The sequence below is a fragment of the Petaurus breviceps genome, unplaced genomic scaffold (assembly GCF_028583685.1).
Source record: "Petaurus breviceps papuanus isolate PSGF00001 unplaced genomic scaffold, PetGlider_PUasm1.0 37, whole genome shotgun sequence".
Classification (NCBI taxonomy): Eukaryota; Metazoa; Chordata; class Mammalia; order Diprotodontia; family Petauridae; genus Petaurus; species Petaurus breviceps.
In genome coordinates, this window is record NW_027186296.1 from 1,260,882 (window position 1) to 1,279,824 (window position 18,943).

Genomic DNA, 18,943 nt, shown 5'->3' on the forward strand with positions numbered 1-18,943 from the left:
CCTTCCTTCCTTCCTTCCTTCCTTCCTCTCTCTTTGTCCTTCTTTCTTTCTCTCTTCTTTCTTTTTTTCTTTCTTCTTTCTTCCTTCCTCCTTCCTCCCTTCCTTCCTTCCTTCCTTCCTTCCTTCCTTCCTTCCTTCCTTCCTTCCTTCCTTCCTTCCTTCCTTTCTTTCGTGAGTGGTATGGATGTCTGTCCGACAGAAGGAAGACAGACTCCATGCTAAAGAATGGTCCTTGGGGTATCTAAGAAACCCCACCTCCAGATGGTGAGGTTCAGATGGTGCTAGGGACTAGAGTAGTATCTCAAGCCTCCTTCTTGAACATGCACTTCTTTGTCTAGTGCCACAAAACAGCAGTATGAATACTGAGATACCTTCTAGGACAACATCCGAAATTGCAGATGTATCATAAGCATCATTCTCTATGTGCAAGGCAGGGGAGGGCGAACTCTTCAAAATGTCCTTCTGGGCACAAGAAAAAAAAAGTTTTATGGTAGAGACTAGAATATGGTAGCATTTATGGGACCAACTTTTTCTCTTGGCATAAATCTCTCAAATACTAATGTAAGTTGATTGGAAAGTACCCTTTTCTTTATACAAATTCATTTTACAAACAATTTTTTTGGGTTATGGCTTTTAGATTGTTTTTTGAGTCTTTCACAACTGCTTTGTTCCTATTGTTTTATCCACCTATATATGCATATATTATTTCCCTCAGCTAAAAAGTAAGCTGTTTGAGGATAGGGACAATTTCACTTTTGTTCCATATCATAGGCTCTGAGCACAGAAATAGTAGTCACTAATAGATAGCAGTCACTTAATACATTCTTGTTAATTGATTGAAGTCTAAGTTACAATCTGAATTCTTTCATACTTGATTACTAATCAGCTGGGGGCTATCTCCATTCTTACTGATCTATATCTTGCCACTGGACCCAGATGGCTTCAGAGGAGAAAGTGAGATCGGTGACTTTGCACAGCCCTCCCTCACTTTAATCCAATTCCCTTGTAAGTCATGGCATCACCTTCCTGATGGCATGGTCCTCTCGAGAATGAAGGACAAACAACAACCATAACAACTAATCAACTAATTCAATAAGCATTTGTTCTACACCTACTATATTCAGGGCATCATTTTAGGCACTGGGGATGCAGAGGGGAAAAAGCCAACATTCTCAAATGGCTCCTGTCCTGAAGGAGCTTATGTTCTATTAGAAATAGTAAGTTCAGGAAGTACATGCCTAACGATACCCATATTCCATGACACTTGTACTGGGTCTTGAAGAAAGTCAGGAATTCTAGAGGAAGAGGCAAGGGAGAGGTATATTCAAGGCAGTAGGTAAAGATTCTTTTGCAAACACTAAGGAAGAGCAGAGAATGGTGTGAGTACTGGAATAGTTAAATACCTTAGGGATGTGGTTCTGGAAAGCTTGACCGAAGGCACCTCATACATGGAAAGAATGAAGGAATTAAAAAGTTCTCATATGTGGCTGGCACTATACTAAGCCCTGGGGTATTGTCTGGCCCATTGTAGCCCCATTTGGAGCTGTCTTAGCAAAGATACTGGAGTAGTTTGCTCTTTCCTTCTCTAGCTCATTTTACAGATGAAGGACCTGAAGCAAACAGGGTTAAGTGACTTGTCCAGAGTCACACAAGTAGTAAGTGACAGGCCAGATTTGAACTTAGGAAGATGAGTCTTCCTGACTCCAGGTCCTGCACTTTATATACTGTGCCACCTAGCTGGGCTAAAGCCTTCAGTACCTAAGTATAAAAAGCATGAGAGTCCATACCCTCAAAGAAATTTCATTAAATAGGGGAAAACAATACATATAAGTTAGTGATGATTAGCAAAGAACATTTTGGTCAGGAAAGTCACAGTGGAGTCTTAGGGCAATTAATTGAAATAACCCTTTTCAGGAATGGTGGCACTGATTTGAATACTATTCCAAGAACTAGAAATGGAATGTAGGGCAGAGGGGAAAGGGCACATGCATAGATAGCAACATGGCATGAAGATGGCTAGGAAGGGGTGGTATAGCAGTTAGGTATGGTGGGCTCTGTCCAATCTGGAGCCCAGGGCCTCAGGGCTGGAACTGGAGCTTCAGGTCAGAAGTGGGGGGAAGCAAGTACTAATCACAATTTGGGCACACCTGTGTTGTTGTAACATATCCTGTCATCTTTTGGTCAGTAAATCAAGGACTTAGCCATTATCTCCACTGACAGAATTCCCCATTGATTTGAAGTCTTAGAGAGCTGTCCAAGAATTAGAAAAATTAAGGGGCATGCACACACTCACATAGCTACTGTCAGAGGTGAAATTTGGTCTCACATTTTCCTGACTCCAAGAACAGTGCTCTGTTTACTAGGGTACACTGTTCTAAGCCACTTGGTACAATAGATGCAATACTCTTTCAGCTGTTTTCAGTTGTGTACAGCTCTTTGTGACTGCAATTGAATTTTTCTTGGCAAAGATACTGGAATGGTTTGCCAATTCCTTCTCTAGCTCATTTTTACAGATGAAGAAACTGAGGTAAGCAGAGGTTAAGTGATTTGCCCAGGATAACATTACTAGGAAGTGTCTGAGGCCAGATCTGAACTCAGGAAGACAAGTCTTCCTAACTTCAGGCCTAGAATTCAATCCAATGCACCACCTAGCTGTCAAATAGGACTCTGGGAAATGTCAAGGGAATATTTCATCTTAGGTCCTAAAAAAACCCATCCAATCTACTGTGAAATAAATTTAGGATGTTGGTAAACATAGTTCTAATTGACAGATATAATTGTGCTTCACATTTGGGAAATAGTGAAGCTGATCTAGTTGGATAAAAGGCATAAATATATATGGATGCTAAAGGGGTCTAGAAGTTGGCATCAAATCATTTTCTTGTAGCTTGGAAATTCTTCCAACTCAAAAAGGTTATCATAATAACAGGGACAGGTAGGTGACACAGTGGATAGAGCTCTGGACCTGGGCTCAGGAAGACCTGAGTTCAAATCCAGCTTCAGACACTTACCAGCTGTGTGATCCAGGGTAGTAATAACCCTGTTTGCCTCAGCTTCCTTATCTGTAAAATAGGGATAATAACAGCCCCTACACCTCCCTGGGTATTTGGGAGATAATCTATAAAGCTCTTTAGCACAATGCCTGGTACACAGTAGGAGCTATTATAAAGGCTAACTATCATTATCATCATCACTCAGAAATTGTTACACAGGAAAAAAGAATCTACTCTTAGAGCTTACACAAGAAGCTATACAAGTAAAGATGGACTTTTCATCAGAAATATAAGCTTATCAATAAAATAAAAAAGGAGAGTAATGCAATTGAAACATTAAAAATATAAACAAATAAACCACCCTCAAATAAGCACAAAAGAGGAAATTTTGAAAATTAGAGGAAATGTAGATGAATTTGAATCAAAAAACAGAGAGCTATTAAAAAATCCAACAACAAATTAAACATTTATTAAGTATTTCTATTTACTATGTGCAAACACTATGCTAAGGTTAAAAAAAAAGCTCAAAGCTGTTTTTTTCTTTTTTTTTTTGCCTTTTGGAGGACAATTGGGGTTAAGTAACTTGCCCAAGGTTACACGGCTAGTTTTTGTGTGTGTGTGTGTGTGTGTGTGTGTGTGTGTGTTAAGTGTCTGAGACCAGAACCGAACTCGGGTCCCCCTGACTCTGGGGCTGGTGCTTTACTCACTGCACCACCTAGCTGCCCACAAAGCTGTTTTTTTTAAATGATTAATGAAATGAATAAATCATTATTTATCCTGATTAAAAAGGCAGATACAATTAACAAAAATGAACAAGATGAAATAACAAGTAAAAAGAATCATTGAAACCTACTACATGCAACTGAATTAAAAAAATAAACCCTCCTGAGAATTCAAAAGAAATAGACTACTATCTACAAAAATATAAAATACACATACAAATGAACAGAACACTCAATAATCAAAATTCAGAAAAGGAAATTGAGCTAGTTTTAAAAGGGTCATAAAAGAAAACAATCTCATTCAATAAATTTATAGGAGGATTCTCTCAAACTTTTAAAAGAACAACTGATAACGTCTCCTACACAAGTTATTCTCAAAAAAAAAAGAGAGAGAAGGAAAATGACAAATGTCTTCAAATATAGTCCTAAAACCTAAAGTGGGTGAGGGCAAAACAAAGAAAAATTACTGAAGGCTAATAGCAGTAATGGAAATCAATTTAGAAATTATAAGAAAAATTCCAGCCAAAAAAAGAACAATGGTGATTTATCTAAAAAGCACTCACTATAATCAAGTTTGATTTCTATTATGGATGCAAGGATGACTCAACATTACAAAACAATTAACATAATGAATCATATTAAAAACAAAAACACCCAGAGTCTCACCATTATATCAGTAGATACTGACAAAATCTGACATAGTACAACTTCCATTTATGCTAAAAAGTAAAAATCTTATAAAGTATAGGAAAAGGACCTTTTTTTCTTGATAAAAAGTATCTAAAATGAAAACCCAGTATTTTATCCAATGGGAAAACACTAGATTTTTTCCCAATAAATACAGAAATAAAGGAAGGAGGCCTTCTTTCCTCGCTATTAAATGTATTCCGAAAATGCTAGCAATTGCTAGTAAGAAAAGACAAAGAAATTAAAGGCATAAAGATAGAGGGAGAGGAAAGAAACTGATCCCTATTTTAAGATTACATGATAGTTTATTTAGAAAATCCTTGGGAATAAGGAAAGAAACTGATTCAGAAAATTAATAAGTTCAATCAAGTAGCAGATTTTAAAATAAGACACAAAAATCAATAGCATTTCTAGATAGTAATAATAAAATCAAAGAGAATACAAAAGAAAAAAGTCCTATTCAAAATAACTCAAAAATTCACAAAATATCTAAAAGTTAGTCTACAAAAGTAGGCTCAATACCTTAATAGATATAATTATAAGACACTCCTTGAGAAATAAAGAACTTAAATTCAGTGCTCCAGGCTGGGCTGTGCCAAAATTATAAAAACGACAGTAGTACCAAAATTAATTTATGGATTTATTGCTACACCAATTAGACTACTAAGGACATATTTGCAAAACTAAACAAAACAAAATAAATCATTTGGAGAAATAAAAATACAGAATATCAAGGTAAGTCATGGGGAAAAAGTAGGAATTATATTATAAAGCAATAACCCATTACATTTACTGATAAAAGGGAACATAGACTGAATGTAGAAATGACTGATTTTTTGGCAATATTCTTTTAAAGCAAATAAGACAGAGATCATAATTCACTATCCAATCCAACAAGCACTTAAATCTGAAAACTGAAGTAAGACTTTTGGGACATTTTATATATATATGTATATATATATATATGCATGTATATGTGTGTGTATATATATATATATGTGTGTGTGTGTGCATGTATATGTGTATATATATGTATGTGTGTGTGTATATATATATATATGTATGGGACATCTTATATTAAGCAACAACTACATGCAAAACATTGTGCAAGGCACTGCGGTTATAAATTTTGAGGGGGGAAAAACAATGGTCTCTGTCATCCAGGAACTTGTTTTTCTGTAGTCAAAATTAAGAAGAATTTATTAAGTACTTACTATATGCCAGGCACTGTGAATAAAAATAAAGGCCCAAAAAAATTCTCTCTACTCATAACCTAATGGGGACAACTTACAAAAAACTACATACAACATACAAAAAAACTATGTATAAATTGGAGATAATTTCATAGAGGTACTATCCTTAATGGGTGATAGGGAAAAAATTTCTTGTGTGGGGGGTGAAATTTAAGCTGAAGCTTAGGATTATCTTTGAAAATGAGAATTCTATGTGTATGGGTAGAAAAATTGCTTATTTTAGGAAAATGAAATACATTAAAAGGGACAGTACAAGCTTACTACTCTTGCTTCCTTGTCTCATAAATGATTCACACCTGCAGTCACCACTCATGCTCAAGACCCCAGATCAAGTGATGTGGTAACCATTGCAGTAGTTGTATAACAAATACACTTGAATTCTACACCTTCAGAAATGAATGTAAGGAGAAACTGAAAATCAGGATCAACTTAGGGAAGATGAACTTGCAGACCTTATGAAGACAAGGTATGGGAATCCCCATACTCCTTAATTGTTTTTCTACCAAAACTTGTAAGGCTGTCTGAAATTCCATTTGGAGAGTCATTTGTGTTAACCAACATACCATTTGAAACATGCAAATCTGTCTAGAAAATTTGCAAACTAACTATACTTTTATTAATGGTCAACAGGACATTGAAATCTATGGTGAATGAAAAAGTTGTTGAAACTCATTTTGACATTGTGGATTTTTTTTAAAGGGTTTCAATTAGTATAGTTTGATAGTCTTAAGTTTTAGTAACACTTTATGATCTTAAAAAGTAACTAATAAAATCCCATTTTATCAAACAGACAGATTTGTTTATGGGTAATAACAATTATTACTTGAATATAGCTTAACCTAGATTTCTATTTTAAAAATATTCAGTATCATAGGATTATAGATTTTGAATCTTGAGAGTCATCTACTCCAACCTCCTCATTTTACAGATGGAGAAATTGAGGCCCAAAGGGGTTAGGGGACTTACCAAAGGTCACAGCAGTAATAAGTAGTGGAGCCATGATGTGAGCCTATCTCACAGTGTTGTTTTGAGGATCAGATGAGATAATATGTGCAGGGCACTTTGCAAACCTTAAAACCCTATATAAACGCCACTATTATTATAATCATTATTACTATTATTATTCTCAGAGATAGCATGGTAACCCAAGTCTTTTTTCACTCTGAGAAGGCTCTATCACTTATCCTATCTCAATTAAGATCTTTTCAATTGAGGCAAAATTATTGGGGCTAAGAGAGGGGGAAAAAGCAATCTTCTAGGTTGTGGCTTCTTTTTCTTAAAAGGAAGAAACAGACCCAGGATGATAAGGTAATTTCCTAAAGTCACAGAGGTAACAAGTACCAGAGCCAGGATCTGAATTCATGTCCTTGTGAAGAGCTAATTTGTAAATAAGTGGAAAAAACCCCCAACAAAACCACTATTATATTTCCTAGAATCTGCTTGTCTTGTCCTATTCTATTTTTTCTTACAAAAATAGGGAAAAAATCAATAAAATTTCTTACAAAAATAGGGAAAAACCAATAAAAATAGGAAAAATTTTTTTTCCTTATTTGTTAATATAACAAGTAAATTCCAAATAAAATTATAAATCTTCCAAGTCAAATCAACATACAATGACCTTAATGCGATAGTGAGCACAGTGAAAGAGAATTTTTTTTAAAGTTGTAAAATATGGTTCAGGATTAATGACTGTGAGAAGTCCACCCCCCCAAAAAAAACCCAAACCCAATTAATTTAGAGATGATACAGAAGATATAGATACAGATTTATATATTGTGAACATTGTCTTTGAGAAAAGAATGGAGAACCACTGGACAAGGCAGGCACCATATAACACTGTTCACCCACAAACAAAACTACAAATATAAAAAATTTAAGTCAGTTTTAGTCTGCACATGGCTGCTTGTCAAAGCGGGCAAAGGAGAAGACTAAAGCATTAGTGACCATTCAATATAGTAGGTTTTTAAAAGCTCATGATAATTCTTTCCTCCTTACAAATTCCTGGAGAATCATGGGATACAACAATATCATAATTAAACACACACCCAGGTAGGTGGCCCCCAATATTCCACATATGGAAATGTTTACAGTGAATGAATTTTTTCATATTATCATATAAAATTGAAATTTTACCAATTAGAAATTAATTTAGTTTTCTAAGCCATCTTTAAAAAAATTCAAAATATGTATGTAAATGTGAACATGTGTGTATATATATGCGCATGTGTGTATATATGTACACACACACACAATTTCACACCTTGGTCTGAATTACTTCAGTCAGATTCCTTTCCTCCTAACACTTGACTAAGACCAGCTGGCTATCCTACAGGAGTGGTTGTTTTGATCTCTGTCTCTGTTTCTCTCTCTATCTCTGTTTCTGTGTCTCTGTCTCTCTGGAAAGAGAAGTGGTACAGAGGGTTCTGGGTACCAATGAATTTGAAGAGAAAGAAGAGGAGGTAGAAAGATGCCAAAAACTATTTCAAACAGCTCCCTCTGGTCAGCCTTCAAAACAAGAAAAAGGGAAGACATTTTTTCTTTTTATAATCTACCATATAGTGCCCCCAGGACCCATAACTCATACTGATATTATTAGTATTATAGTTTAGTAACATTATGGGTCAAAAAAGGCTGTTTGGGACTGGACTAGGAAACTGACCCCCATTTATAACATCTTTTCTAGACAATGCATTTTGAGACTCCATTTATAATTTTGGGAATGTCTACCTTACCATCTTCTAAGCCTCCAAAGAAAAATAACAAGCTTCTTTATTGCAATTTAACTATAGCTCATGGACCCAATACCCAGAAGAAATAGAAAATAAGATTTTAAATTCTTCAGTATTATTCCCATTACTTTAATTCTGGTTGCAAATTCTACTTCTAAAACTATCAGGAAAAGAACCACAGGTAAGGAAGTAGGATGTATCTGAAACTGAAGTTAAATAAAGGAATGATTAAAAGTTTTTATTGCTGTTTGGTGTCCTTGCTTTGCCCTCGCTGGCCAGTTTAAAACCTACCTATTATTCAAGTTCCACCAAAAATGCATCCTCTACTATGGAGTTCGTTTGATCCCTCCGAATCAGTGTGCTCTCTCCCTCCTTTGAATCCCCATAGCACTTCTCCTCACTCAGGGACAGAGAGAGGGACCAGACCTGTGATTTCATTGGTATGGGGCAGCAGTTCTAAATTTTTTTTGTTTCTTTACCCTAAAGAATTCTTATTTTTAAAATTGTATTCTATTTTTTCCAATTACATGTAAGTGCAATTTTTAACATTCATTTTCTATAAAATTTGAGTTTCAAATTTTCTCTCTCTCCTTTTCCCTAAGATAGTAAGCAATTTGACATAAATTATATATGTGCAATTATGTAAAACATAATTCTATATTTACACTATAGAATTATTGAAGATGCTAAAAGAGTTTTAGTATGTTTCCTGAATGAGAAATGAAAACTAATAACGTTTTAAAATTAGTAATTACCTTAAATAACAACAAACTCATTTTATGTTAAAATAAGCAACACATACTTATGGAAAATGTATTTTCCAAAATAACAAATACTTCTTGAGAAGAATGCTATTGTTTTACATATTTTTTGCCTGTTTCTTGGATGTCTAGCTTAATAGAAGAAAGTTGGATTCTCATATCTGCTTTGTATTCAGTTTGGTGACATATTATTTTGTCTGAAGCACATTAAGAAAATCTCATTCCGATATATAGTTGGAAAAAGGTGGAGTATTTTAATAGGGAAATAACATCCAAGAATTAGCATAAAAAATTTTGACCTCATGGACCCACTGAAAAGATCTTAAGGGCTCCTGACCACACTTTGGAAACTACTGATATAGGGAATTCTATATTTAGTATCAGTGCAGACCAGTTAGTGCCTTGTCTGTACCTTTATAACAGTAACAAACTAACAAATAACAAAACAGTAATCTGATGAATAAGTTTTGCAAAGTGTTTTACATATATTAACTCATTTGGTCCTCACAACAACCTTGTACTGTGCCCATTTCACTGATGAGGAAAGTGAATTTGAGAATTGTGAAGGACTTGCCTAGGGTCACAGCTACTGTGTTCAAGGCAGGACTTCAGCCCAGGGGTTCTAGACTCTCAGGTGAGGTCTCTATCTGCTCTGAAACACTGTTTTTTCTGGCCCCACTTATGACCCTTAAATTCTTTCATATACACAGACATATATTTATATACACATGTTCATAAAAACATGTACAACTTCATTCATATAAGTTACTTGGCCTGCATGTGTAAAAAGTTTGCTTAAAATCTTATGCAGTGATCAGAGGCCCCAAAGGCTTGTTAAATTCTTTACCGTTGTACCTAATTTTCTCAAGGTACATCTGATTTAATGACGTTGTTGCTTAATGTTACTAATAAGCCTGCACAAAGCTTTACCATATGAATGACTATCTTTATCTATTTTTAATCATAAACTCCTTAAAATTAGGGACTACATATTACTCTTCTCTTGGTCCTCTTCAAGTGCTGAGCCCAGTGCCTGCCTTGTTGCATAAATAGCTGTTGAACTAAATTAGAAGCCAAATGTTGTCCATAAGCTTATCTTTCAATGTCAAGAATAGCTATAACTTAGTGAAACTTGCACCAGTGACTATGCCTGAGCTTCCTTGAAGTTGGGTAACAAACACAGGTTTCACTGTTTTCTCTCTTTTCTGGACTATGGCAGCAAAGAAGAAAGACTATCTATTGGCTGATGAAAACCTGAATCGCAGATCACCAGATCATTTGAAGGAAAATGCTAAGTGCCCTAAAGAAAGCCCTGGGATGCTATATGTAAATCTGAGGTAAGAAGAGCCAATAAGGTCTCTGACAATATTGTCAGGCCCTAGCAATGAAGCAATTAGAGGCATGAATGAAACAATCTCCACTGACAGCTGGAACAAAGGCATTAGAGAAGAACTCAGGAGAACACTTGGAATCACTCTAGATACAGAGTGTCCTGATAGGGGAGAGACATGACCAGCTCCCAAGTTCTAGGGAGTCCAGAAGAACTTGCCTTAGACACTGGAGAGCCTACATACCCTTCGTTTCTGGTCATAATTGCCTGATTTTGGATGAAAGCATTTCCTATGTAATAACTGATGTCAGAAGGGAGTCTACAAGATATCAACACATTGCATAGAGAAGTTGGGATGGAAAGTAGCTTTGTTTTTTTCCTTCAAATGTTGGGCAATTTCTCACACAAACATGGTATCAGAGCTGGAAACTAGTCTAAAACAGGGTCTAAAGTGATTTATAGTGCCCATATATAGACTTAAGGAAGTTAGGGACAAAAAGAATTAATAGAAACAAATTCTTTATTCTTCCCATCTACATCCACATTTGTAGATCATATGCAAGGAAACCAAGGCAGGGTCGGGTATGAGACAGATAGTATGAATCCTGACTCTGATACTTACTAGCCAGGACATCCTGGACAAGTCATTTTATCTTTATATACCTCAGGCACCTATCCTGGGACAAATATTCTAAGTCCTAGGGAGTTCTCCAGCCTGAAGAAATTGCAGATGCTATGTGATTATCACATCAATTGATCAACATACATTCATTAAGGACCTACTATGTGCCAAGGCTCTGAGTTAGGCAATAGGGATAAAACACATCCTGCTCTCATGGAGCTTATATTCTTTTTTGTGAAGAAAAAATGTGCAACCTAGATACAAAATAAATGCCATAAATAATTTCTGAGGGCAGTCACAAGAGGCTGGGAGGATCAGACAAGGAAGGCTTTATTTAAGAGCTATTGTTTAAGCTGAATGAGCTTAACAGAAACTTGGTAGTCTAAGAGGCAGAGGGGAGGAGAGGGTATGTTCCAGGGATGGGGAACAGTATATACAAAGGCATGGAGACTGGAGATGCCCCATCCCACATTCTCAATTACAGTGTCTATTCTCAACTCAGTGTCTATGTCACATTCCAACTCTGGAACAGATTTGCTATCCATGAGACTATAATTGACTCTTACACTTCTCCTTACTCTACATCTCACCACCTCGACCCCAAATCCCTAAAGGGCTTCCCTCTGTAGGTTTACAACAGCCCACCCTCTGATCTATGAGTTGAAGATATGGGAAACTGATTAGGTTGGGTTTAATAGTATCTTCCTTAGACCAAATGTTGGTCAGAAGATTTATGAGCTATAACAAAGAATTAATAGCTATATGATTATATAAAATTTAACAAGAAATATTTTCACATAAAGATCAAAATATTCATAAGGTAGAAATAATACAGTAGAAATAATATCACTGAAAGAAAGCTATTTTTTTCCTCCATTACTTTAAAAAGCTTTGGAAAAGACAGATGTAGTCTGGCTGAATATTTTGAACCCTTTGGAAGAAAAGCTTTATGTAATAATAAAGGTACATTCCTCATATAAAGTATATTGTGGTCTTTGTAAGGATTTAAGAAGAAAAACTATATTAAGGGAACATAAAATATGGTATTGGACAAATATGTTTATTATTCCATTATGCATTTTAATATATATATTTGTTTAAGAATTCACAAGTAAAGGCCAGTCACATAACTCCCCCAGCACTGAGCTGACACTGAAGCATGCCTCCTTCCTTTTGGTAGAGGATGCAGAATGAGGCATACACCATGAGACCTGGCCACTGTTTTACAGGATCACAGACTTAAACATGGGAGGGGACCTGAGGGGGGTGTTCTCCAGTTCAATTTCATTTTATATGTAAACCTAGAGTGGTGAAATGACTAACTTTTGCAAGGTTACCCAGAAAATGGCTGGCAAAATAAGGTTCAAACCCAAATCATTTTGCTAAAAATTCAGTATTATTTCCATTCTTTCAAAATGGTCTCCTTGTGGTTCCTCATACATGGCCTTCCATATTTCTTTGTTACAAGAGTGGTGTGTGTGTGTGTGTGTGTGTGTGTGTGTGTGTGTGTGTGTATGTGTGTGTGTGTATGGAAGGTCAATGGGAAGTAACTGTCATTTAAAGGAAAAAAAAGGTATTAATGAAAGATTGATTTTTTTAAAAAAGCTTACTTTTCTAAAAGTTCATAAATTTCTCCAAAAGCCAAAAATTATAAAGTGAAAAGAAGCAGGTAAGAATGGTAAAACTTTATGAACAGAGATCATTATCACTTCTTAACATATTAACATATTAGTTGCTCACTGTAAGGTAGGGTCAATCCACAGAGCTTTTTTTTTTTTTTTTTTTAAAGCAATCGGGGTTAAGTAACTTGCTCAAGGTTACACGGCCAGTTATTTCTGGGTGTGGTGCTGAGTTGTCTGAGCTTGGGATTCGATCTCCAGGTCGTCCCAACACTGGAGCCGGTGCTTTTACTCGCTGAGCCACCTGGCCGCCCCAATCCACAGAGCTTTAAATTTTGTTCTGTTTGGTTTTGTTTAGAAATGGTGGATCACATTTTTGGTAGGTTATCTGTGTAACCAGTTTTCTAGTCGTTTCATCAAATGCAATACCCCATGAAATGCCCTAGCTGTGAGATTAGTATTATAGTATTGCTTGAGCCATTCAGAGAAAAAAAAAAGTGCCTAGAGAAATTTTAGGTATACTGTGTGAAATGGAGGGATAATAGAGGGTAATAGACTCTGAGCCCTGGATTTTGTGAGACTTGTTGTAGTTGACCAATGGCAAAAGAGAAAGCACTTCTGGTGCTGCTCTGAACCAAATGGTTGGAGCTCCCCACCTCAAAGAGTTAACATCCCTTGTGTATAATGGTAGTAATCACCCGATTACGTGGCTAGATTTTTGTTTATTTTTCAACAGACCACTGTCTAAAAAAAAATCACGCTGTCTTACATTTCTGGTCCTCTGTCACCTTAACCGTTTTTCCCACTGTGTAAAGCGGGGCACAAATTTAAGGTGACAAAGTACTGGTTGGTAACTGTGAAGAGTGCTACGAAAGCAGAAACCTCTGAGTACTGCACAGCCATTATGAAATAACTGACCTATATGAAACTGCTACCATGGTTCACAAATTTATTGTCAGGTTCCAGCCTCTAGCTGTTCTCTGATTGTTCTAAATACTTGACAAACTGAAGCCTTTTCACTTTCCGTTCAAATTGCCTCATCTCCCTGTCAGAGCGCCATGGGGGACTCCATTACTTTTCTGACTTCTTTCCCCTCCTGACAAGTCATTTAGCTGGCTTCTTGTTGTGAAGGCTGTCCATGTCAAATTAGCCAAGGCCCCTATCGTCCTTATTACCACTCGAAAAGCTATCATGAGTAATGCTACGGGGTCCCTCAGTTGTCATCATGTGTCAGAAAGAAAGGGAGTGTGGTTACATATAGCTGACAGGTAATTTCAGTGTCTACAATTACCCCAATTAGTCTTGTCATAAACAATTCGATAAATGCACACCAATACAAACAGATAAACACACCAAGGTCTCTCACTATTAATGTTGGGTAATGGGTAAATCAGTGATATAATGCTGCATTTTATTTATTTTTTTAAACTATTCTCAGCTGGGAGCTTGGCAGTTGCTACCTGGTCAGCACAAATTGTACTATCTACTTTCATTAGTTCATCACCACAAGAGAATTTGAAAGGCTGTGACAAAATTCATTTAGACCGAGAGAGAAAGAGCAGATTGCCTAAAGCAGGTGTTATAACAAAGATAAAACAAAGGTTTTCTTTTGTCAGTTCAGCCCCACGATGGGCTTTAAAGTAGACTATTTTGTGTTTAAAATCCAAACAAATGAAATATGATAGAAATGAGGAGTAGGGAGAAAAATATGTTTGTGCTGAAATTAGAACATGATTTGAAAGGGAGGAAAAAAGATTCTATCCACTGGGTTTTTTATTCAGCAAGTATGTATTGAGCAAAATTGGAACTGGGTACTTTTCACATACATCATCCCAATTCTTTCAACTCACTGATCTAAAAATTTGAAAAACTATACCTTATAACTACATGAAGTACTTCAAATGGTTTACATGAACCAGGCCCCGGCAATGCCAGGGATTCAGAAGGATTTGTTTAAGAGGCTTCCCAATCTTCACTTGCCAAATTCCCAGTAATGAGGTGACAAAGTATTGCCAAGTACAAAATTATGGGGGGCCTCTAGGACTTTTTTTTTTTGAAACAATATACCGTAAGCCTATTTTAATACAACACCCTTCAAGAAGGCTCTTCCTTTACATGTAGCATTGCCCTCTGAGCAAGGGACCCTTGAACCCATGTCCCCCAGCCACATAAACAAAGGCTTGAATCTCGCCATTTCTCGAGTCCACAGCACCCTATTTGCTGACCGCAGCCTTAAGTGATGGCTGAAAAACTCAACACAAGGATGATGTTGTAGGAAATCGCTCTTGGCAACTATTTGTTCAAGCTCAAGATTCTTCCTCCCCCTTCTGCCCCCCCCCCCCATCCCTTTTTAAACCAACACTAAGAACCCACCAGAAAATAGGACAGGTCTCCCTAATGAGTAATCTATTTTAGCACAGTCTTGTCTAGGCATGACAGTTTACTGAGAGGCTTGAAAAACTCGTAATTACCAGTGTTACAGGGCAATTAATGTATATTACACTGCACTACTCATGGCAGCAACTGTCATTTTCTCAATAAAAATGAGTACTCTTCAGCGAAAGGTGACATTAATTGGGACTTTAATGACTATGCAGAGGAGCTGAAGCCAAATATGAACAAAACAGCGATTCAATGAGAGACTTCAGAAACGAGAAAATTGTACTAAAATGAGATTAATTGCTGTTTAGAAAAAGGAAAGAACCTAAAAAGCTATTAAATTGCAGGGTTTGGGTGCCCGGGTGATGGTTGTGATGTTAATCTTGCATTCTCACAGCAGGCAAATATTCACTAAATTCAGAGCCTTTTGACAGCAGGAAAAAATCATGTATGCTTAACTTCAATCCATCAAAAATATATTTCAGTTTTTATCAGTGTTCTAAATACTTCTGCAATTTCAAAAATTACTTCTCCATTCCTTGGCTGTCATCATGCAAATGTGAACACTGTCAATATTGCTATGAAAAATTTCCCGGCTTCAAAAGGCCTACTTTGGTGATAAAGAAAGAAAAACGGTAAGATTAGAATTGCAAAACACACACTACTAATATAACAGAAATCAAACAATAGGAATTTAATGTTTAAGTTGTGGAAACTGCTAAAATAGAAAATGATGGGGTGGGGTTTTTTTTTTTTGGTTGAAAAATCAAAGAAAAAATATTTCTTAAATTCTTTCAAGGCTTCTAACTTTATGCTTAATTAGTCATCACAAATAATTAGGACATAATTTTGCAGCTTGACTTCAGGTGATCTAATTGTTAAAACTGCTCTGTAGTTTCTAAAAGCCTTTATCCTTGCTACATAATTCTTTAAAACAATTCTGTAATTGCTTTTTTCCCCCTTTCTATAGTCTTTTCAACTGTCACAATGACTGTATACATAAAACATAGCACTTAAACTCTGACATATAAGAGGGATAAACAGAGATCTGATTTGCTTTGAAGTTATATATTCTGTAACTTGGAATTAAAATACATACACACACACATACCCCTCTCTCCCCCCCAAAAAAACTGGCTCACTTATTGAGTGACCCTACAGATAAGGCATGTTTAACTGAGTTAGTTTCAACAAACACATGGTATCTACACCAGTTGCACCCACAAAGAAAGACCAGGCATTAGGACTCTGTAATTTTCTATTCCAATAGCAATTTTGTTTGCTTTGCATTTTAATATTTAAACAGCTTTCTAATCTACAGTGTAGGTCAGGACCTCAAGAAACATTAACACACCATATAATTCTGGCCATACTCAAGAACCACATCCACTGAATGACTTGGTGAAATAATATCAGGCTCTTTCCAGCTTTAAATCAATGAGAAATCCTGTCTATTCTGAAAATTCTGAAATGCAAATCATCTGCCCTCCAATACGAAGACTTTAGTTATTAGCCACTTGACTGCCTCACAATGTACGGTATAGGGTCCATGCATACCTATGCCTAAGCTCGTCTCCCTAGAGACTGGAGTTTAATCTTCTGGCTCCTTTTTCTTTTCCACTATAAACACTCTTGAGTTTTGAATCTTGGCTCAAGTGAAGCCATATCTATGCAAACAGTTTTCAATACATTACATTCTTTTGTAATACCTGTTCCTTCTCTTTCCCTATTTCTCATTACTGGACTTTTATCTCAATAGCAAAATTCCTCCTCAAAAGTCTGACAAATGTCTGTCTTTTCTTTTTCCCCCCCAGTAAAAAGGAACCTCTGTTACTCGTTGTACTGTTTAAAAAAAAACAAAACAACTAAGCTTGTTTCATACCTCAAAAACAGCTTTGTTTTAAACCCTGTCCTCGCTCCCACCCCCAACACACCAAACTTCCCCACAAAAGTCTTCTGAAGACAGAGTCCTTGGGGGAGATAGGTGTCTTTGGCTGAATTATCACTAATGACAATCCATTCACATAAATTTTCCTTTTAAAAACTGCATGGCAATAGTTTGATTCCATTTTGCCTATGCAAATACCATTGATAAAGATTTCAATGGGAGTTTTCAGCAAGTGGAGGTGTTCCAAACCATGCATTGAAAAGGGCCTAGGGAATAGGATACTAATTCACTAACCTTGCCAAGAATGACCTAAGCTAGTTGTCTTACAAAAGCAATGGTGATGGAATTCTATGATCCCAGACAATCCCTTAAGCTATATCTCTGGGTTCTTGCCTTGATTCCTCAGTTCACCATGTGCAACCCCATCTGGGCCCTCTGAGCCACGGTTTTCCCAATGACAAAATGGGCACAACTTTGCCAAATGCATTTTATACCACAGGATGTTTAGCATGACAAAGACTGGCAGCCATAGGAATGAATGCTACGTAGCATAAGGAACAAACCTTTGATGACTTTCTCTAAAATGAATATATTTGATACTGTTAATTACTGGAGTTCTCTCTCCCATTTATGAATACATTTTCCCCTCCTCCAACAGGGTCAATAGTAAAAGAGATAATAGGAAGAATTGTGTTAAAAATCTTATCTCCCCTCCCCTCCACCCTTTAACCCCCTCAAAAAAAGACAGGAGGCTCTGAGATTTCTGCTAAGGTTAAAATTCCATTCTTTACCTCCTCCTTACTTTAAGCAGATATCAAAGATGTCTTTCAGCAGTGGGGAAATCCAAAATACCACTCACTGGTTTGAATTTCTTATCTATCTCCTGAGACTGAGTTGTGCTTCAGTCCTCATCCATCTCCCCAGTGAAAGACTGCTGAAGCTGGGACATGGTGACAGGTTACAGGGAAATTCATATCAAGTCTAGTAGGTGGTAAGATATGCTTTTAGATACATAAATAAACTCAGTAAGGAGCCAAACTGGAGTATCTCAACTTTGGAAGATGAACAATATTTGGATGTGTCAAGGCTAATGTGTCATGTCTGGAGTCAGTATTAATACCTGGAGCTGCTGTTTGGAGAAGGTGATTAGAATTGAGGCAAACAAGAAATGTTTGTTAAATCAGTCAGCTATAACAGAAGATAACTGCTAATTTTTATTGGCCTAGGAAAACATAACAGGCTGCCTTTGAGGAGTCATCACTAATAAGCAACCCATAAAAGAGAAGGTTTTTATTCCTTTCCCTTTGGCTATTTCCAGCATATTTACCAATGCAATATAAAATGTAAATTTATTTTCCATGTGACATTGGTAATACATTAATATGAAGCAAGCTGAAAATTATTCTAAAGAAAAAGAAATTGTTCTTGATCAGCTTACTCAAATTTTTTGTTGAGAATAAGGTAAACTTTTAGTGGGTGGTGTGAAATGTAGGCTAATCATGCTACATGCAACGAAATTTTTTAGACCTATGATATTGGACTGCTAAATTTAAAAATGATGAGGTACTGTAAGGTCCCAAAGTACCTCTAAAGTAATAGTTCTAAACCTGAGTTCTGTGGAGACACATATACACACATATATAGGTGTGTATACATAAGTACATGTACATACACATATGTATATAAACACATGTATATGTATATATTAATAAACAGATAACTCTGAATCAGAGGGAAAACAGATAAATTTGAATCAGAAGCTAGAGGCAGACATCAAGTTTAGAACTACTGCTTTTTAGGCAAAGCTAATATGTATATATTCTTGATAGTTTTATTTCACTTGATTTTATTTATAATGTATGCATCTAGAATGCCATTCTGAGAAAAGATATATGGGTTTCACCAGACTACTTTAAAAATATAATTTTAAATTAATTTTTAGTTTTCAACATTCATTTCC

At 36.2% G+C, this 18,943-nt stretch overlaps 1 protein-coding gene and 1 long non-coding RNA gene across 6 annotated transcripts in view; one reads left to right on the forward strand and one right to left on the reverse strand.

Moving 5' to 3' along the window:
* The window catches only part of CDIN1 (CDAN1 interacting nuclease 1), a 274,152-nt gene that overhangs the window by 45,142 nt on the left and 210,067 nt on the right, over positions 1–18,943 (reverse strand). The window lies entirely within an intron of this gene.
* The window catches only part of LOC138168795 (uncharacterized), an 83,408-nt gene that overhangs the window by 42,187 nt on the left and 22,278 nt on the right, over positions 1–18,943 (forward strand). The window contains exon 3 of the long non-coding RNA XR_011170212.1: positions 10,365–10,482. This is a non-coding gene — a long non-coding RNA (uncharacterized lncRNA). The remainder of the gene's footprint in view (positions 1–10,364; positions 10,483–18,943) is intronic.